Genomic DNA, 22867 nt, shown 5'->3' on the forward strand with positions numbered 1-22867 from the left:
CAAGAGTCTTCTCCAATACCACAGTTCAAAAGCATCAATTCTTCGGCACTCAGCTTTTTTCACAGTCCAACTCTCACATCCATACATGACCACCGGAGAAACCATAACCTTGACTAGATAGACCTTTGTTGGCAAAGTAATGTCTCTGCTTTTGAATACGCTATCTAGGTTGGTCATAACTTTCCTTCCAAGGACTAAGCGCCTTTTAATTTCATGGCTGCAGTCACCATCTGTAGTGATTTTGGAGCCCAGAAAAATAAAGTCTGACACTGTTTCCACTGTTTTCCACATCTATTTGCCATGAAGTGATGGGACCAGATACCATGATCTTCGTTTTCTGAATGTTGAGCTTCAAGCCAACTTTTTCACTCTCCACTTTCACTTTCATCAAGAGGCTCTTTAGTTCCTCTTCACTTTCTGCCATAAGAGTGGTGTCATCTGCATATTTGAGGTGATTGATATTTCTCCCGGCAATCTTGATTCCAGCTTATGCTTCTTCCAGCTCAGTGTTTCTCATGATGTACTCTGCATAGAAGTTAAATAAACAGGGTGACAATATACAGCCTTGACGAACTCCTTTTCCTATTTGGAACCAGTCTGTTGTTCCATGTCCAGTTCTAACTGTTGCTTCCTGACCTGCATACAGATTTCTCAAGAGGCAGATCAGGTGGTCTGGTATTCCCATCTCTTTCAGAATTTTCCACAGTTTATTGTGATCCACACAGTCAAAGGCTTTGGCATAGTCAATAAAGCAGAAATAGATGCTTTTCTGGAACTCTCTTGCTTTTTCCATGATCCAGCGGATGTTGGCAATTTGATCTCTGGTTCCTCTGCCTTTTCTAAAACCAGCTTGAACATCAGCAAGTTCACGGTTCACATATTGCTGAAGCCTGGCTTGGAGAATTTTGAGCATTACTTTACTAGCATGTGAGATGAGTGCAATTGTGCGGTAGTTTGAGCATTCTTGAACATTATATAAAATAATAATAATACATGTAAAATAGTTTGGTAGTGGTAGTAGAGTCGCCAAGTCATGTCTGACTCTAGTGACCCCATGGACTACAGCTCCTCTGTCCATGGGATTTCCCAGGCAAGAATATTGGAATGGGTTGCCATTTCCTTCTAAAGGATACCTCAAACCTGGGTCTCCTGCAATACAGCTGTACTCTTTACTGACTGAGCCACCAGGGAAGCCAAAAATATTTAGTTTACTGTCTGACATATTGCAAGTGTGACATTAAGGCTGTGTCCTCAGTCATGTCCATCTCTTTGTGACCCTATGGACTGTAGCCTGTCAGGTCCAGGTTCCACTGTCCATGGGATTCTTCAGGCAAGATTATTGGAGTAGGTTGCCATTTTCTCCTTCAGGGTATCTTCCCAACCCAGGAATTGAACCTGTGTCTCCTGAATCTCCTGCATTGGCAGTTGGATTCTTTACCACTGAGTCACCTGAGAAGCTCAGAAAAAAAAGCTAGGTATTTTATTATTAACCAAGGAACTAAATCATCTTATTGACTCATTATAAAGAATTCTCTGGGATAAAGAAGTTATCATCATTAAAAATAGAGAAGATCAGAGAATTTTATGTATCCTTTCTCTGAATATGACATTACATTATACACCCTTTAGAAATCCATATTTGGACATTCATTATTTAATCATCCATTCTTCTATCTCCTCTGTGTAATTTTTCTATATAGATGAAGTTGCAGGATCAGATCATAGGTTAATAGGGAAAATGAGCCATTAAACCACACAGGTAGGAGTCAGATTCATGTCTGAGTTTGACTGGTTTGAAGGTCTGGGTTCATTCCCCTCCTTCCTCCCTCCCTTTTTTCATTTCTTTCTTTCTTCCTTCTATCCTTGCTTTCTTTTCTCGTTCTTTATAAGGAGGGAGCAGAGTCTACACATTAACTGAATTTATGTTCAAATGTTTGAAAGTAATAATAAAATACTCTGAAAAAAAAAGTCGAATCATTTTTTAAAAGAGGATACTGTTTCTGTTGGGCTTCCCTGGTGTCTCAGTTGGTAAAGAATTTGCCTGTATTACAGGTGACCTGGGGTTTGAGCCCAGGGTCAGGAAGATCCCCTGGTAAAGGGAATGGCTACCCACTCTAGTATTCTTGCCTGGAGAATTCCATGGACAGAGGAACCTGGTGGGCTCCCCTGTGATCTCCTGAGATCATGGGATCACAAAGAGTCAGACACGACTGAACAACTAACTCACATTGTTTCTGTCAGGTATCCTAACTCAGCTAGAGGTTCCACATCGCATAGAATTAAGCCAAATCCCTTATAGCAGCATGAGAAAGAACTCACACAAAGAACACAGCAGGAGACACTGAGAAAAGGCTTTTGAGTAGGAAAAGTGAAGAGAAGGTTTCAAACTCTGCACAAAATTATCTCATCTTTTGGAATTAGCTGTAGGAGAGGACAGATGGGAGTCTAGGCAGACAGCTATTTAATTGGCTCTTGCAACCTAAACAGACTAAATAGCCTAGAGACTGAAAGACACATATTAAATAGAATTGGCTTATACGATTATGGATGCTGACATCCCAAGATCTGCAGGGTGAGCTGGCAAATCTGGAGTCCCAGGAAAGCTAATGATGCAGTTCCAGTCTGAAGACCAGCAGTTTCTTCAAGAGCCAGCAAGAGCAAGGTCTCAATTTGATTCTGAAGGCAGGAAAAGGGTAATATTCCAGTTCAAAGTCCAGTCAGGTAGGAGAAATTCTCACTTACTCTGAGGAGATTCGGGCTTTTTGATTCTATTCATGCCTTCAACTGATTGGATAAAGCCCACCCACATTAGGGAGGACAATCTGCTTTACTCAGTCTACCAACTGAAATGTTGATCTCATTCAAAGAGCCACTAGAATAATGTCTGACTAAATATCTGGGCACCCTGTGACCCAGTCAGAATGACACATAAAATTAACCATCACAGGGGAAATAGATGGAAAGAAGCATTGGTGCTGATTTAAATATTCTAATCCTTGATTCTCAGCAATCTAAATTCCATCATGTTCCATGCAAATTAAGATGCTAGGATGAAAATAATCATGTATTAACTTGAAAAGAAAAAGAAAAAAAATGAAAGTAGTATTTCACTGTGGTGGTTTAGTTGCTAAGTCGTGTCCAACTCTTGTGACCTCATCTACTACAGCTTGCTGGCTCCTCTGCCCATGGATTCTCCAGGCAAGAATACTGGAGTGGGTTGCCATTTCCTTCTCCAGGGGATCTTCTTGACCCAGGAATTGAACTCGGGTCTCCTGCATTGCAGGTAGATTCTTTATCGACTGAGCTATGAGGAAAGCCAACATTTCACTATATTCTAGTTGAAATGAAGTATGATGACTTGAGTTCTGACATATACTTTCAGTACATGTTTAAGCACCAAAAGATGTTAATACAAAATAAATGTAAATATTCAACTAATCTTGCGATATAACAAATGTGCATGCATGCGGATATGCTCAGCACTGTCCAGCTCTTTACAGTCCCATGAACTATAGCCCCCCAAACTCCTCTGTCCATGGAATTTTCCAGGCAAGTATCCTGGAGTAGGTTGCATTTCCTTCTCCAACATAACAAATGTAGCCACTGTTCATTTACATATATTAACTAGGATTTTTATCTCTTTACATACATTGAATAGAAAATCAATATTATATCTTGTATCTCTTTACATATGTTGAATAGAAAATCAAGAAGAATCTTTTTTCTGAAACATCTTTCCCTTTAAAGTATCATTTATTCTGCTAGCAACAAATTAATGTGGCATGCCTTGTTTTTTTCTGAGGCAAAGTCCCTAACTGCATAGAACTTATATTTTCCCAAAGTAAGACAGAAATTAAACAAATAATCCAATAAAACTAATATACAACATATCAAGTGACAATAGATGGGCTCTGCAGAAAAATAAAGTATGGGGTAAACATGATGGAAATTGCTGAGAAATGGCAGATGTTATAGGTGGTCATGGCAGGCCTCACTGATAAAGTGACATCTGAGCCAAAACCCAAAGGAAGTAAGTGCACTATGCAGATTCCCTAAGGACCACTGCAGACAGAGGAACAGCCAGTGCAAAGTCACTGAGGCAGGGGAATGCTGCAAATCAAATGTTCCAGAAAATCAAAAAGGCTCCTATGGCAGAGATGAGTAAAGGGTGAGTAGAAGGAAAAGTCAGAGAGATTAGGGGGAGGGCAGTGGTCCAGATCCCATAGGGCCTTGTAAAGAACTCGCCTTTCTCTCAGCATTTGAACAGAGTGACGTGATCAGATTTACAGTTTAAAGCTGTCACTCACTCCTGGGTAGAGAACAGACTGCAGGAAGACTTTGATTAAGTTCCGGGAAAATGGTTTAATATCTATTGTAATAATCCAGGTGCGAGGTAATGGTGACTTGGACTTAGAGTAAGGAATCGAATCCTGGATATCTTTTGAATGGTTATTCTTTTCTCTTTGCTTCACACTCTTTTCTCTCAGTTTAAACATTTTGTAATGAAGATGAATTATGTGAGCATCAAATCCCAGTCTACAATACATCACGCATGACATATTCCACTATGAATTTATTTATGACTTAAATTTTATCAGTGATGGATGACGAGGCAGTGTGCTAAACAGACAATGAGGACCCCTAAATTTCTTCTGTAAGGAATGCTGTAGTTTACTGAAGTGGAAAAGACTTTGGAAGAAGTCATCTTGTTTTGTTTTGCCTTATCTTGTTTTGAGTGGGGTGGAAACTAGGTTTCTAGTTTTGCATAAATTTGATATTGCTATTTGATATTCAAAGGAAGCTCTTGTGTGGTCAGTGGAGCCCAGTAAGAGTGTGAATCAAAAACAACGGAGTCTTTTAAAGGCAAATGTTATGTATACACACAAGTATTCAGTTTCTATTCCTCCTCCTTACAAATACATCAGATTATATAAAGGCTCTCACCTACAAGACTGGGGAATTGCTGAACACAAGTAAAAATATTCTCATTTCTAATTGTTTAGTTACCAATTGTTTTAGAACTCTTGGGGAGACCTAGTTCATTCCTACATTGTGATTTTAAATCTTCATAAAATGTTTTAGGAATAATGGATGATTATGGACCAAGGTATAAGGCTCACATGATTGGCTGCTGCATTTGACAACCAATGCCTTGGGGAAGAAAGAGTGTGAAGAAACAGGAGTCGTGACCTAGAGGTTAAGAAAGAAAATAAGCTCATAAAGAATTTGTGATTCAGGAGATAACCTGCTTTTTCCTTCCCTACAGCTTTCTCTGTTCTTCTTTCCCTTCTTTATATTTAGAGTGTATCTGCTCTCTTTGTGTGCATGTGTGTGTGTACCTGACACAGGAGCCTGGCAGGCTACAGTCCACGGGGTCGCAAAGAGTCGGACATGATTGAGTGACTGAGCACACACACACATGGATATGCTCATTTCCCTTTCTGGTCCAAGAAAATATACCATAGTGGCAATTGACTGTTTTTATGCTGTCTTGACCCAGTTTCCAGGCTCTGGGTTGAGAGTCTGGTCAGTTCCCCTCTGAGCAGCCAATTACGTCTGCACCCTGACCACTTCCCTTATTAGGCTCACATACTCTGAACCACAGTGGACTTGCCCTATGGGGCCAGGAATCAGAACCGGGGAGATCCCCTCGCCAATACCCTGGGGGTCCACGAAAGATTTCAAATGAGCCAGTTCACAGGGAGCAAAAACTAACTCAGCCCAGCAGTTTGCCATACAGAGGCTGCCCCCTACAGCTCCAGCTTGCTGGCACCCTGTGCCAGGATAAAACTGCTTCTGTGGCTCTGCCTGGCAGCCTTCTCTCGCTTGGAGCTGCAACAAAGGATTCTGACTTTCGTCTATCCAAGGGTCAAGGTGTTTTGATGTGTCCTGCCATGAAAAGAATCCTTACGTTTTATAAAAACAAGAAAAAAGGGATGGAGAACTCTGTTTTTATCCTCACTACTTCCCTTTCTTCACATCTACACTCCTAGAATTCCTCTCCTCTTAAATAATTTCTAGATTTTTTCTACTTCCTGTCCTTTCTCTTAAAATGTTCCTTCCGTCTATCTCCTATCTGTATTTCCTCACTATAGAAAAACAACAATCATAAGCCCCTGTGCTCATGAATTTCTGTAATTTATTTCAGAATACATTGTCAAAGTTACAACTAAAAAAGAAGACATGAGTTATTAAAACCTTACTAGGGTAAAAATAAAAATGAAGATGTTGGGCATTAAAGCTTGGAAGTGCTATAACACACACGTGCACACATACACACACATACAATAGTGACAGACATCATTAGTGGGAGAGTAATAAGCAACACCTTTGCATGATATCCATTGTAACTTGAACTACCTTGGACTATTTCCACCAAAAGCCATTTTCTCTAGCTTATAACACTTATGGCTTATGAATAAAACATGGAGATGGTTTTCATTTAATACTGTTTTACCCTTTGTTGTGGATTTGTCAAAGCATAAAATTTACTTCTAGATGCTTTTTAAGTTTTTGTTTTTTTTAATTCCAGTCATTCTTTATAGTTTACCTGGTTTACACATTTCTTTTTTTCCTCCAATATATGAATATCCTTTTCACATTCAATTTCTCCTTTATACAATTCTGTTTTATTTTTTCGTCCCTATTTCTCCCCCACATCAATCTCCTTTGCATCATCAGATAACATTTTCAGTGTTCTATGCCTAAGGCGGATCTTCTTAATTGGTGCTAGTGTCTGTCATGTACTGAATTAAGAACAATAGCGAAGGCAGTTACCCAACTCTTCTCATTAATGACATGTGTTGCTGCAATTCACAAGATGATGGTAAACTTGAAGTTTCAGAAAATACAGCCAAGTTTCTGCTAAGTCGCTTCAGTTGTGTCCAACTCTGTGCGACCCCATAGACGGCAGCCCACCAGGCTCCCCCGTCCCTAGGAGTCTCCAGGCAAGAACACTGGAGTGGATTGCCATTTCCTTCTCCAATGCATGAAAGTGAAAAGTGAAAGTGAAGTTGCTCAGTCTCGTTCGACTCTTAGCGACCCCATGGACGCAGCCTACCAGGCTCCTCCGTCCATGATATTTTCCAGGCAAGAGTATTGGAGTGGGGTGCCATTGCCTTCTTCAACAGCCAAGTTTAAGAACCCAAAAATCTAAAACCAGAATCAGAAGAGACATCAACAACTAGTGTACGCTATGGTTTTATAGTTTGTAGAAAGTATAGATGGCGATTGAAATACAAATTTCTAATTTGTTTTCAAACATTTTTAGTTTCTTGTTCATGAACAAATTTGATCCGCAGTTTTATTCAGATAATAGGACACTAAGACAGAAGGTAGATGAGTAACCACCACCCCCACCCACGCCAGAGAAAAGCAATTGGAGACTCATTCCCTATGGATCTAAACTCCATGACGAGACTGGCAGGACAATTAAGGGAAAAGGCTGGGCCCTGCCTATATCACACATTTCTTCTTCTCAAAGTCAGGAGACCGCCTAGACTACACGTGCACAGAAAGGCTCCTCGGAGACCAAAGGGGAGTGATGTCAAAGGATGTTCTCTGCCCGTATGTCTTTTGGGTAAAATCCATCCTGGCTAAAGAGATGCATACACACATGTGGGAGGATCCTGAGGTGTACCAAATATGGACTGTGAAACAGGAAAATCAGAACGATTGGCCAAAGGAAATTCAGAAGAAATGCCCCATAAAAGCAATTCAAACCACTAGGAGGATGCAACTCAATGACCTCTCTCTCCCTGAGTCCACCCATGTCTATCCACATGTTGTAACTTTTTCCCTCTTAATAAATAGTTTACTTGCTTCACTACTGTCCCTCTTTGTGGGAATTCTTTCCTGCAAAGCCGAAGGGCCAGGGCCCTTGTCACTGACCACTGGTCTAATGGCTACCATCTGGTGCTTTCACCGCCACGACCCAGCCCAATCTCCGCTGGGAACCCAAGCCCGCTCCAAGCCACTGCAGGCCAAGGCCACCCTAGATCAACACCTCGTAAAGATATTTTTACCATCTAGTAAATAAAAATATTTCTATGAAATGAGAAGAAAGTATGATCCAAGGAGCACAAAAAATACAAAGATATACTAGAGGCATGATGTTTACATAATACTCTTCTTCAGAATTATTAATTTGTAAAATCTCATATACTCAGTCTTAAGTATTACACTAATTTTGCTAATTTCAGTAGTTAGTCTTAAAGAGACATGGAAGGTAAGGAAATACAGCTAGGCTCTGTACCAAAAAAGTATATGATTTACATCTTATGGTTTGGTTTCTTTGCTGAACCAGCAGAGGCGGCATTTATGAGACCTGCCAGAACGTAAATTAATTTTTTCAAGGAAGCGGAGTTTATAAGTGGAACCAAATTATATATGAGAACTATACAGATGTCTCCATAAATAGAGACAGTCATTTTTTCTAAAACAAATGCCAATTTCCACAATTTGGGGAGCTTATGATTTCAACAAAATACAGTAATTTTTTATTTTATTCTTGCTTTCAATTATGGAATTAAAGAATGGGTGGATACTCTAGTAATGTTTTTGGAATGCTTCTTGCCATATCATAAACTTATCTCAGAAGGTTTCCTATATACTTTTTTAACTATTAGGAAAATCTTTATTAAGCACTTAAGTTGAGTACTATGGGACTACAAAGACAAATCAGACAAACTATTTCCCTTGAAGAATCTTCCTTGGGTGAAGGAAACAGACAAATGAAGACTTAGGTTAAGGCAGATTCTGCTGCTGCTGCTGCTAAGTCGCTTCAGTCGTGTCTGACTCTGTACGACCCCATAGACGGCAGCCCACCAGGCTCCCCCGTCCCTGGGATTCTCCAGGCAAGAACACTGGAGTGGGTTGCCATTTCCTTCTCCAATACATGAAAGTGAAAAGTGAAAGTGAAGTCGCTCAGTCGTGTCCGACCCTCAGCGACCCCATGGACTGCAGCCTTCCAGGCTCCTCCGTCCATGGGATTTTCCAGGCAAGAGTACTGGAGTGGGGTACCATTGCCTTCTCCGAAGGCAGATTCTAGAGAAGAGCAAACAGAAGCAAGATCAGCATTGTCTCTGGAATCAGGGTAAGTGTAGTTATAATAAGAGTGACCCTAGAGGATAACGTTGGAGAAGGAAATGGCAACCCACTCCAGTATTCTTGCCTGGAAAATTCCATGGACGGTGAAACCTGGTAGCCTACAGTCCATGGGGTCGCAAAGAGTCGGACACGACTGAGGGACTTCACTTCACTTAGAGGATAAGGTAGACGAATTGAATCCACACATGGAGGTGTGGAAGTATATACAGTCTTCAGGGAATGAGAGGCAGTCTGGGGAGGCTGGGGATTCAGATAATAGAGGGTAGTAATGCGGATGAGGCTCTGATAGCGATTTTTTTTTTTTTTTAATGTGGACCATTTTTAAAGGTTTTGTATTGACTTTGTTACAATATTGTTTCTGTTTTAAGTTGTTTTTTTGGGGGGGGGAGGGAAAGGCATGTGGCATCTTAACTCCCCAGCCAGGGATCAAAGCCATACCCTCTGCATTGAAAGGTATAGTCTTAACCACTGGACCACCAAGGAAGTCCCAGATTTTAGATGGTCTCTTAATAGCGTAACTCAAGTTTCAATTCAATTAATTTTCTAACAGATTTGCTTTATTAATTCAGAGGTAAACATCACACAGCTACATTTTTTCCCTCTGATGAAAACTTCCATTTTCTAACCACTAGAAAGAGTTATAAAACACTCCATTGACCATAACTCTTTATGGTCTGTTCTTTTGTTTCATAATATAAAGATTGAGGAATGCACTTCACATTGAGAAGGAATCTGCTTTAGCAGGAAAAAAAATATGTAAAAATTATATTAATTACTTCTCATCACTTTGACCTACACATTCTTACAGGTTATTTTACGCTTACTTAGAAAGAAAACCACTTAAATAATTTCAAGTAGAGGGGTTTAAAATATTATTGGACCATTAAGTGATAATGACCTTGTCATGGTCCAGGCACGGGTTGGAAAAGAATTTCCAGACATGAGACAGAATGAGAGGGAAATAAAGTTTATTAGAATAGGAGAGGCTGTTAGAACAGCGGGCCTGCTCAAGGGAGAACTGACATTGAACAGAGGTCCTTAGTCCACTTTTATACCCAGGGTACAAGGAGTGGGACAGGGGTCTTGCGGGTCATTTCTTGATTAGATGAGCCTCATGTGCTGGGTGGGGGAAGAGTAGGGCAAATACCTTCTCCCTAAGGGATAGGAGGGGAGACAGGTTATACTGTTTCATTAATAGTTACAACTTGGGGGAGGGAAGGACGATAAGGGTCTGGTTTTTCCATTCCTGCTTTCCAAGATCCTCCTTGGCTTTACCTGCTCTTTCGTCCTTGGGTCACCACAGACCTCACAGTGTTCAGCCAGGTTTTGACTTAAGCACCTTCACCTGGGTATCATCTAAGGCTCCAGTTACAACTGTTGTATAACAAACCACCCCACATTTAGTGATGTAGAATAACTACCATATACTTTTGCTAATGAATTCTATGGAAAATATTAGACAGAGCTCTGCCTGGATGGCTCATCTCTGTCCCACAGAGATCAGAGAGAAAGAAGGAACAAGGAACTAATGTCAAAAGGCAGAACAGAGAGGGAGAGGCAGTGTGGAAGAAAAGCTGGACAAAAGCACTTCAGTTTTACAGTCAAGTTTAGTTTACAGTTAAGCAGAGGGGCAGGGTCCCCTAGACAAGCCATTAGTTATAAAGAAAAGCAAGTCAAAGAAACAGTTTCCAACATGGAGTCAGAATTGGCTTTCTCCTGGCAACAGCTGAAAGAGGAAACAGCCACCCACTCCAGTACTCTAGGCTGGAGAATTCCATGGACAGGGCCAGGCTACAGTCCATGGGGTCACAAAGAGTCAGACATGACTGAGCGACTAACAATGCAACAGTGGGAAAACTCAAACGGTTAAGGATTGGAATAATCGGTAGGCTTTGGCACTCTCATATCTGGTGCCTGGGGTTAAATGAATGAAGGGTTCTCCTTGCAAACTGGCCTTCTATATAGCATGATGGTCAGATTCCCAGAGGGAATGCTGTTAGAGGAATGTCCTGAGAGCAGGCAGTCAAAGAGAACCAGGTAGAAGATGCATGGCCTTTCAGGATCTAGCCCCAGGAGTCACACGGCATCCTTTCTGTCATACATTATTAGTCAAATTGGCCACAAGTTTATCCTTTAAATATTTGGATGGAAGACTATCAAATATTTCCAGGCCGTGTTTAAAACTGCCATACCTAGTATCTTAATCCTAACTCAGTGAGTGACAGTCCTCCGTCATACTCGACTCTTTGAGAGCCCATTGACCGTAGCCTGCCAGGCTCCTCTGTCCATGGAATTCTCCAGGCAAGAATACTGGAGTGTGTTGCCATTTCCTTCTCCAAAAAGGCTGATGAAAGTGTGTGAAATACTTAGCATTAAAAATGGTTAAAATGGTAAAATTTAAGTTATGTAAAATTTAAAATGTAAAAATTAAGTTTTTACAACAGAAAAAACAACATTTAACAAGCAGGAAAAGAATTTGAATAGACATTTCACCAAAGATGATATACAAATGGCCAAACAATCACAAAAGTACTGCTTAACATGATTCGGAAAATGTAAATCAGTCTCAGTGAGATACTACTTCACACCCATTAGGTTGGCTATAATCAAAAAGAATAACAACAAGTGCTGCAGAGGATATGGAGAAAAGGAATCTTCATATATTGTTGATGGAATTGCTGTAAAATGGTACAACCACTTTGGAAAAGTGGTTTGTCAGTACCTCAAAAATTAAATATAGAGTAGCCATATGATCCAGCAATTTCACTCTTTTGTATATACCCATAAAAACTGAAAATGTTAAGTCCACGAAGAAACAATTGGTTATTTGAAATTTTCTCCTCTCTTAGACTGGGTCTTGCTGATGCAGGTTCTATTTTGACTCGGTTGTTTGTTTTGATTATACTAAGTCTCTTGAGCTGTTTGTAAATTTTGGTCACATCATCCCTTGTTGGTCACATCACTAACAGATTCTATTATATTCATTACTTTAACCCAAGGGCATAATTTGGCACATAGCACGGGTTCAAAAAATATTAGTTGAAAAAAATGAATAAACTATTTCCCAAAAGGATTTTGCTTGCCTCATTTTTTTTGTTTTGCCAGTCCTGATGGGTAGAATATCCTTTTCATTTCTCTACCAATTCATATATATATGAATATATATGGGGCTTTCCTGGTGGCTAAGATGGTAAAGAATATGCTTGCAATTCAGGAGACCCGGGTTTGATCTCTGGGTTGGGAAGATTCCTCTGGAGAAGAGAATGGCAACCCATTCCAGCATTCTTGCCTGGAGAATCCCATGGACAGAGAAGCCTGGTGGGCTACAGTCCATGGGGTCACAAAGATAACAGTATTTCAATAAGAAAGAGAACTCTCTAATATCAATTGTATTGAGTAGCTGTTCTAGGGGCCCTGCAAACATGATTGTATTGTATTGTATGATTGTCACAAAACAACTTTGTGACAAATATTATCATCTCCTGTTTGTGAATGAATGGACTCAAAAGTTGAAGTAACTTGCCTGCTGCTGCTGCTGCGGCTAAGTCGCTTCAGTCGTGTCCGACTCTGTGCAACCCCTTACCTGAGGTAAATGTAAAAGCAAAAAAAGGATTAATCCCAGGTGTTAATCCCTGAATCCAACTTTGTTGAACTTGACACTTACTGAACACCATGTATCAGTGGTTATGTTAGGAACCAAAGGTATAAAACTTAGCCCCTATTTTATAGGAGCTCAAAGTCTAATGAAAAGAAGTTACCCTTCATAGAAAGTACGTATTTCTTCCACCCCATCACCTTGCATTCCTCTGTCCTGTAAGGTACTATAGAAAGTACTGTGGACATTAAAAATACCAGTAAAGACACTTATCTCATTCAAAAAGTTAAAGCTGGAGCAGAGATGCACAAATCCACTTGAAAATGTAATTGGCCTATGTATTCTTGCCCTTTGTGTGGAAGAGGGACCTGCACAGTGAATGACTACTGAATTCAATCCGGGTGGTCGCAATACGACCAGCATGGAGATGGATCCAGTTGGTTCATGTCATTAAACATTTGGATCATAAAACAAACCTAACTTCTACTGAAAGACAGTAAATGGTAAATGACAAATTAACAATCCAACCACAAATGTTAAAAAGAATCTGGAAGTGAAACAGATTACTTTCAGCTGGAACTACCTGGAAAGGCTCATAAAAGAGGGAGGATTTGGTTTGGGTTTTGGAACATAGAAGGAAGTGTTTCATGTGAAGCAGAAGAGAAGACAACCTGTGGCGGATTCATTTCGATATTTAGCAAAACACAATATTGTAAAGTTTAAAAATAAAATAAAATTAAAAAAAAAATGATTCCAGATGCAAGAAACACTAGCCACAATAGTTGAGAAACGAAAGAAGAAGACTGTGCTGGGCTAGAAATAAGGCTGGGGATTCCCAGGCGGTGCTAGTGGTCAAGAACACACCTGCCAATGCAGGAGACATAAGAGACATGGGTTCAATCCCTGGGTCGGGAAGATCCCCTGGAGGAGGGCATGGCAACCCACTCCAGTATTCTTGCCTAGAGAATTCCCATGGGCAGAGAAGCCTGGCAGGCTATTGTCCACAGGGTCACAAAGAGTCGGACACGACTGACACGACTTAGTACACACGCACAGAAACAAGCTAGTTTAGTAAAATTAGAGTTAAGGTGTATGTTAAAGGAAACATTATAAAATAGAGCCTGCATAGGTTTCTAACTATTTTTGAGCTCATGTGCTATGCTATGCTGTCAGTCATGGCTGACTTTGTGACCCCATGGACTGTAGCCCACCAGGAGCCTCTGTCCATGGGATTCTCCAGGTGAGAAGGCCGGAGTGGGCTGTCGTTTCCTACTCAATGGCATCTTCCCAACTCATGGATCTAACCCGTCTCTTGCATCTCCTGCACTGTCAGGCAGATTAAAGAATCTGCCACAGCACACCACTTAGGAAAACCTTTTGAGCTCCTATACTACTTAAAATATTAGCACCCTTTCACTGAGCGCTTTGTATTAAACAAAGCTGGTGAGTCTTATTCTAACCATCTATGGAAACAAATGAGAGCAGAAATGGAAAAAAAAAAGTCAAAAAGAAAGAAGGAAGACAAAAAGAAGGAAGGAAATTTTAGCATAAGAAAGCAAACTTGGCAGTGTACAAATACTACTTAACTAAGCCACTTACCATGGGTAGAGCATAAAGCAGGCTGTTTGATTTCGGGATTATTGTCTAAAAGAGATGCCACAGAAAAACAATTTAGCATAGTCAAGTGTCTTATGACTCTGTTTCCAAATACTTTACTTTTCTCAAAATAGAATTTTCTTTTGGCAGTTCAATTGCCTATTTCTTTTAATGCTGTGCTGGCCGTTCTTCCAATGTTTTATCATCTGGGTATGAGATTAGTATTCATAGTTTATGTTCCTCAACTATATACCTAATGAGATTATAAAAGGCAGGAATGCATAGATTTAAAGTAGAAAATACTTGGACTGTTAGAAGTTTAGTGCTAGATTTAGTGTCCTTTGGGCTCTAAAAAGTAGAGAAGAATAAGGGGAAATTTGGCAGCCATTACAGGCAATAAAAGGTAAATGGATCTTAAAGCACACAGTTAGAGGTATTCAGTCATCCTGTTAAATTAAGCTCCCCTTCCCTTTTCATTAAAATCTGTAAACAAACTAAGTAAAATCATCACATCAGAGAGCCGGAGAAGAACATAATGTTCACGTTAATCATTTCTTGTTATATAGAATTGCAGATATTAACTGATACTCTGGTTGCCTGAAGGATAAGAACACCAAACTGTTTTTCTCTTCACTAAGAATGTTATGCTTTAAAAATTATAATATTTACTAACACCTTTTTTTCTTACTATAAGGTTTGGCATTCTTTATTTGCTTAAATTATATTGTTGCTTGCCATCCCTAACTTTATCATATTTTAATTATTATTTAGGAAAATGTATCTCTGAAAATTTTCTCAATACTTCCTATTACACAGTCAAGTTCAATCTACTACATATATATATTTATGTGTGTATACATATTATTTTTTTAATCTTGTCTTTACTATTATTACTACCTTCCACTTTCTGCTTTAGAATCCTCTGTACATTTTGTCTTGTTCTGAACTTCTGTCATGTTCTAACATGCTGAATTAGCCACGGAACACTGAAACGTCTTCAAAAGGATCCAACTTTTACCAACATCCTGGTAACAGAGATGATGTTCGGTTGTATACATTCCCTCCTCCATGTCCAGCATCAATAAAACACATGAATACAAGAATTACTGAAAGTAGGGGGAAAGTGAAGATACACCATATTCTAAGATAACCAAAAATAGGGAGTTTTACCCAATGGATCTGTTTAAATAGGGATAAGCAAACTGCTAGAAAACACCATTCGTTAATCCACTCAAAAGAAAAAAGGGAAAAGAAATATTAACTATGGCACTTTTGCTTTAAACATTCTTTTTGCCCCTTAAGTGGAGTGCTTCATCAAATCCAGGGGAATATTCCCTTTAAAGCCATTCTTTATGCTTAAAATCTGGTAACTAAATGATAAAAGCATTACCAGAAAGAATTTTTACATACCCATAAAATGTCTCTGTGACATTGTGAATTTTGTTTTAATCACTTATTTGTCTTATTTCAGCCAGTTTGTTTTGAAATGTTAGGAACCTGTGGGTAAAATACTCCCTGACACTAATGATATTAGCAGACTAGCTCAATCTAAGAACTTAGATTAAGTCTGGAAGGTATTAAAAAGTTTCTTGATTACTTTTCCACCATATTTGCTACCCAGTGAGAGAATATTAATTATGAAGATCAATTCATTTACTACCTTTTTAAAGAAAGTATAAAATGAGTTGTGCATTTGCATGTACTAAAAGGCCTATTTTTCTTAGCTTTCTTTTTTATATATTAATTCTCTTAGGACATTTCTGGTTATATGTCTGGAAACTTCAGCCATCCAGAAAAAAAGAAGGCTGGGAAATAATGAAAAAAATGTGCTGAAAGAATTCACATAAAAGTTTTGGAGACTTGAAAATGGGAACAACAGACACAAAAAGTTATTGAACCAGGAAAAAAAAAAAGGCCTTCCTGGCAGGTACCTATATAGCAATACACTGATAACTGTGGGATAAAAATAAAGGCACCTAGACATTATTACAGTTCTCCTCCATGAAATCAAAATTCTAACTCAAAGGTAAAGAGAGAATCAGATTCATATTTTATCTTTCTGGTTTAAACAGTAGGAAAAAAAATTACCAGTTGTAAAAGAAAAATGAAATCTTAAAAATAAATTTAGTTCAATTATTTAATTCAAGTATCTTCTTAGGAATTACATCTTCTATGCAATTCTCAGGAATTACTTCTATGCAAATACACACATAAACACACATACAGAGGATGGTGCACAATTTGTGTATTGACATATAATGTTAAAACTATATAGAATCAGTTTATGTTAATATGAATCTCACCATTGGCCCTTAGATACTGATATTTTCCAATAGGGTGTCCAAGCAGTGGAAAAAATATAATAATGATAAGTCAGATGAGTTTCTTCCAGTGGGATTAATTATTTACTTTCTTTCTGAATATTAGCAATCCAAGAGATATTAAGTTAAATGTTAAGATTCTAGGAATTGGATGAGAGATTATTTAAGGAAGGGGAGAAATTCTTGTTTAAATTCTGCCTTTTGAATAATTCAATCCATATTTTTTATTACTCTCATGCAACCAAGATATACTCTGGAGTTACCATAGTATTCACTAATCACTAATAAAATACTCTATTACCTAATTTGCTAACCCAGGGGATCCTGAAGGTGTGAGGAAAGACAGTAATCTGAGATTAAAAAACAAATTCATACGAGTTTCCACTGAGCCGTGATTCGCTCTTTTTTCCCCTTCTTTTCCATTTGTAGGCTTTAGTTGAAATCAATACCAATTCACATTCCACTCCAAAGGTAAAGGGATTTCACTCAATCACTTGAATATGCAGAGTAATTTTGATTCTTCCCTCCATTAAGATCTAATGATTCTTCTTCAGAAGGAATTTTCAAGTCTGAGCACCACTCACTCCCCACCCCTTCTTAAATGTTTCCTCTGCTACTTCCTTAGTGAAACTGTCATTTTGTACACCTGAACTACTGCAATGTATCTCTAGTGGATCTCCATTTATAGTCATTTGTGTCAGCTGGCTACAACCAATTCTCCATGTTGCTTTATAACAGATATGACTGTCATTCTTGTGCTCTAAAACTTGTCAACAGAATCTTAATGCCAATTGAACAGACCCTATTCCTTATTGTAGTATTCCAAGTTCTTCACAACTGGGTCCATCTGCAAACCCTCCATTTTCCACACATCAGACAGGAGACTTTCAGAATTATTTCACAGGCTTACAATCTATCTATCTTTTATCTAGCTATAGATATATGGATGTATGCTAAGTTGTTTCAATCATATCTGACTCTTTGAGATCCAATGGACTGTAGACTGCCAGGCTCCTCCGTCCATGGGATTCTCCAGGCAAGAATACTGGTGTGGGTTGCCATGCAATCCTCCAGATCTTCATGACCCAGGGATCAAACCCACATCTCCTGCAGCTTCTGCACTGCAGGCAGATTCTTTACTACTGAGTCACCAGGGAAGCCCATAGATATATGCATATATCTACAAATGGATACCTATAAACACATATAAACTTTCTAAAGTAGATGTTTAAGAAAATAACTGCAAACTTTAAATTTTTTTTCAAATAAAGAAAACACAAAATTGCCTTAAGACATCAACTTATTAAGAAATACTTTTTCCCTTCACTTAAATTTAGCATACTTATGAAAACACTTCACCTTGTTCTGTCATCTATTTTTCATATATCACTATAATAATGATGACTTTGTCATAGATTGGCAGGAGTGTCTGGCAATGACAGGTATTTGGGAATCACTGAAGTAGACTAGTCATCATTCCCTAAACACACACTGATTGATAATATTATGACTCACAGACTTATATTAATTATGAGAATGGTTGAAAACACAGATGACTGTATCAGTCAAGACCTTGGCAGGAAACCAGCACAGTCAGCAGGGATTCTGAAGGTAATTTAACAGAGCAGAAGCAAGGTCAGGGTTAAGGAAATCAACAAGGTCTGTTAGAGCATCCAGGGATTAGCAACAGCAGGAAGTCCCTGGGGCTGCATGGAATACTAGAATGTATCAGAAGCTCAGGGAGGCCTCAAGGAATTTGTAAATGAAAGAACCAGAATCCTGAGCCCTTAGTAGAGAGCAAAGAAAGAAAAAAGCTACATCCCTTGCCTTTTTCTGATGGTCAATGTCTCTCATTGGTCAACTCAGCATCAAGCCAGAGGGCCAGGGGGACAAGGCTGACTGACAGTGTCAGTAAGGATCAGGCCAGTTCTCTGCACAGAACAGGGAAAAGAAAAGAACATAGCTAGGGAAATATGGGAAGGGCAAAAGGAAAATATCTAATCAACCAATTTTCTTCCTGGCTTATTTGCAGAAAATTTAAGGCAAGCTAATTTGAATTGCAGTGGTCTTTATTTTGCCCCCTTTCCTTAGCTAATTGTGTTAGAAAGCCTATATTGGAGCAGTGCTATCCAAAATCTTTATGTGTTATGGCACATATCAGTCAACCAAAGCGAATTTCGTATGCATACAAATAGTCCTCAATTTACAATGGTTTCACTTAAGAATTTTCAACTTTACAATGGTGCAAAAGTGATATGCATTCAGTAGACTCATACTTTGAATTGTGATCTTTTTGCAGGCTACAGCTATGTGGTCTGATTCCATCTCCTGATGCTGGGCAGCTGCAGTGAGTGACAGCTCCCAGTCAGGCATACAATCAAGAGGGTCAACCATCAATACTCTGACAGTCACTCTGTACCCATAAAACCATTATGTTTTCTTTTTTTTTTATATATAGTGCTCAATAAATGTCATGAGAAACGTGACATTTTATTATAAAAGAGGCTTTGTGTTACATGATTTTGTTCAATTGTAGGCTACTGTAAGTGTTCTGAGCACATTTAAGGTAGGTGAGGATAAGCTATAGTGTTTGGCAGGTTAGGAGTATTAAACGCAGTTTTCCAAATTCGCTGACATATTGAGTGCAGCACTTTCACAGCATCATCATTTAGGATTTGAAATAGCTCAACTGGAATTCCATCACCTTCACTAGCTTTGTTTGTAGTGATGCTTCCTAAGGCCCACTCGACTTCACACTCCAGGATGTCTGGCTCTAGGTGAGTGATCACACCATCACAGTTATCTGGGTCATTAAGATCTTTTTTGTATAGTTCTTCTGTGTATTCTTGCCACCTATTCTTAGTATCTTCTGCTTCTGTTAGGTCCATACCATTTCTGTCCTTTATTGTGCCCATCTTTGCATGAAATGTTCCCTTGGTATCTCTAATTTTCTTGAAGAGATCTCTAGTCTTTCCCATTCTATTGTTTTCCTCTATTTCTTTGCACTGATCACTGAGGAAGGCTTTCTTATCTCTCCTTGCTATTCTTTGGAACTCTGCATTCAGATGGGTATACTTTTCCTTTTCTCCTTTGCCTTTTGCTTCTCTTTTTTCTCAGTTATTTGTAAGGCCTCTTCAAACAACCATTTTGCCTTTTTGCATTTCTTTTTCTTGGGGATGGCCTTAAGATATTTTTAAGCTTACGACTGGTTTAATGAGACAATCCCACCATAAGTTGAGAAAGATCTACATACAAAAGGCTTGGTGAAAAAAATTCTTTTTGCATTCTCTTTATATGATATTTTAAATAGAGATGATTCTACATATTAAATTTATACAAAACTTCCTAACAATATTTAAGACTAAAATTTTCACATAGGAAAATTAATCATGCTTTCTTTCATATTTTTTTAGTCTTGGTTTTGATGCTTGAAAGGGTCAGTCACAATTCCTGAACAAGACCTTAACAAAGTTCTCTTTTTATTCTTAAGACACCTGACTAGAAATGTTGTTGATGAAATAGGTAAAACCATTTTTTATAGCCTTTTAAAATTTATATGGAATGTGGTTGTATTTAAAGAAAAGATCTTTTTTTCCTTTCCTTATAAAGGCAATAAATGTTGTGAATATAATGTTAAACACTACAATAATGATGGAAGTGAATGTCAAGTCCAAAAAAAACTTCAAGTCAGGTGTCCCAAAGTTTTAATGAAGTTCTAAATTTCAGAATAAACATGCATTGTCAGGGCAGTCCTTATGCTGCTAGCTTTGAGGCCACTTAAAGTCACATCCACTGCAAGTGTCTCAAATTTGTGAAAACAGAGATTTAGGGCCACTATCTAGATCCACGCCCACAGATCTCACCTACTAATCCTTCCTCCAACACCTTCCTCTGAACTCACAAGTGTTTGCCCTTTCTCTCTGGACATTTAGAACTCCATTGTTAACTTCTTGATGGGCTGCGATGTGCACTCTCTCTAGTCATTGAATAGATGCCCAGGTGGCAGACCGCGTCCAAAGAACTGAAGAGTGGATTATCAGATCTCTCATGATCTAAGCAAGGACTCCAGTCTCCCAAACTCCACTCAGACTCCCCAAGGCCAAAGGAGATCAATGTTTCTGACATACAACTGTAAACCTTCCCACCGTACACTGATCGAAAACTTTAAGATCCAGAAAAACACTCACTTAGTTATAGTCAGTTACCTTTCTGAAAACAATTCCAAAGAGTAAAAAGATCAACATTGTTTTTTTTTTTTATAAGATATTTAAATGTAATATTTTTGAGATTTGATATATTCTACAATCTGATCAGAGACTAGGTATAGGAACATAGGATGCAAGATAAAGCCATTGGTTCCTGGACTTCATTGTCAAATTACCTTGTACATATCTAATGTCCCCTGTCCATTAAAATTCATTTGATGACTTTCCCCCTTTGAAAGGGAAGCAAGTAAAACAAAGAAATTTTTGATTTTATATAAGTAACACCTCTGAGAAAAAGAGTTTGCATTGTCACAAAAAGCGCCAAGTTTGTTTGTAAAGTTTCCATAAGAAATCTGTCTTCAAAAGTTGTGTCAGCTTGTTATTTATTGTTGCTACTGGAGAATATAGAGAGACCTACTCAAAACTCAGTCTTGAGTCAAGTAACTGAGTTAGGGTCAGGTGTAACCACTGCCCATAGTATTTGCCCTCAGAGTGATTGCAAAATGCCAAAGCACTTTCCTTCCATGAAACTGATTCTAGAATGAGAGGGAAAAACCCTCTAAGTCTGCTCTGCCTGAAGATGTAGTCCAGGTCTGCTTGTTCCTATAAAAAACATTATTTCCACAAGCAGAGGACTGAAATAAGTGTCAATATGTGAATTTAACATTGTTCAGAGTAATACAAAGGGGCATCAGAATACTACGTTTTCATTGGTCTCCCAGTTCCATAGTGTCCTATAATTTCTGACGTAATGCATATCTTAAAATAACTAAAAATATGAAACCTACCCTAGAGCATGGCACAACTTGATTTTTCAAGTCTTAATAGTCCATAGGAAAAGAATGCATCAGAAATCTCTCAGGACCAGCAATAAATATGGCAACATCAAGCTGTGTGTTTCTTTGCTAAAATTTTCTCCACTTTTGACCATAGAGTGTTGGTGGTTGCTCTTTTATATTAGGGAGGAACAGAATTTGGAGAAGACATGAGAAGATATTCACTTCGGAGGCTTATATAACATTAACAATAATAGCAGTGTTCAGAGAGTGTTTATATGACCCACACACCGGTGTTCTGAAGAGCTGGTATTACTTCGGTATATTTAGTTGAAAGCAACTAAATATATAGTTGAAAATATATATTTTCAACTAAATAGTTGAAAATAAAACTGGCCAAAGAAATGGGAATATATAGTGTTATAATCTTAAACAGGGTTAATTTGAGAGTTGTCATAATCCAATGTATTCTAGTTGAAAATATATATTTTCAACTAAATAGTTGAAAATAAAACTGGCCAAAGAAATGGGAATATATAGTGTTATAACCTTAAACAGGGTTAATTTGAGAGTTGTCATAATCCAATGTATTCCTTGTGATTCTGAAATTCTATTGGTTCAGGAAAAGAGATGGATCTGGTAGCTTTGGGCTTCATATAAATATTCAACAGCATCAAGAAGAAGAAACAATTTCTTAAGAATGCTTGATACCCAGCTTGTATACAGCTGCATTGTCCAATACAACTATCACTTCATATTGGCCAATGTTCATGATCTACCAACTCTGAAGAGTAAGAAAAGTAACCATATAGGCCTCACTGATTAGAATTGATTCACCTGGCCATTTCTGAACAAATTTCTGTCCTTGGGAACTACTAAACATTGGTCCACTTAAGACTGGGTTTCCTAAATTAATTACTAAATTAAGGGAGGGTTGGATTAACACAATTAGCTCAAATCGGCCTACCCCTCCACTGTGAGCTTCAATCAGTACTCAAAACTGCATCTTTATTATGCAAAGAGAGTAAGGGTAATGATAGAATGGATACTAAAAGATCGCCAAAATACTAAAGATTTATCATTTTATTTAATCCTCACCAGGATCATATGAGGTAGGCTTTTTGTGAAAGCCTCTTTTTCTGATGCTTGTTTACGAATGTTTAACTCCCACAGTTAAATGCCACTTAGTTCAATTAGTTGGGTGAAATAAGAGTCAATTTAGCTATTCTGCCTTGTAAGTTACAAAAACGAAAAACAACAGTGAAA

The 22867-nt window shown here is 38.4% G+C and overlaps 1 protein-coding gene across 1 annotated transcript in view; it reads right to left on the reverse strand.

Annotated features, from left to right (window-relative positions):
* The window catches only part of GAS2 (growth arrest specific 2), a 180297-nt gene that overhangs the window by 156807 nt on the left and 623 nt on the right, over nt 1–22867 (reverse strand). The gene's annotated exons all lie outside the window — the stretch shown is intronic.

Source organism: Bos javanicus, chromosome 29 (genome assembly GCF_032452875.1).
Source record: "Bos javanicus breed banteng chromosome 29, ARS-OSU_banteng_1.0, whole genome shotgun sequence".
Lineage (NCBI taxonomy): Eukaryota > Metazoa > Chordata > Mammalia > Artiodactyla > Bovidae > Bos > Bos javanicus.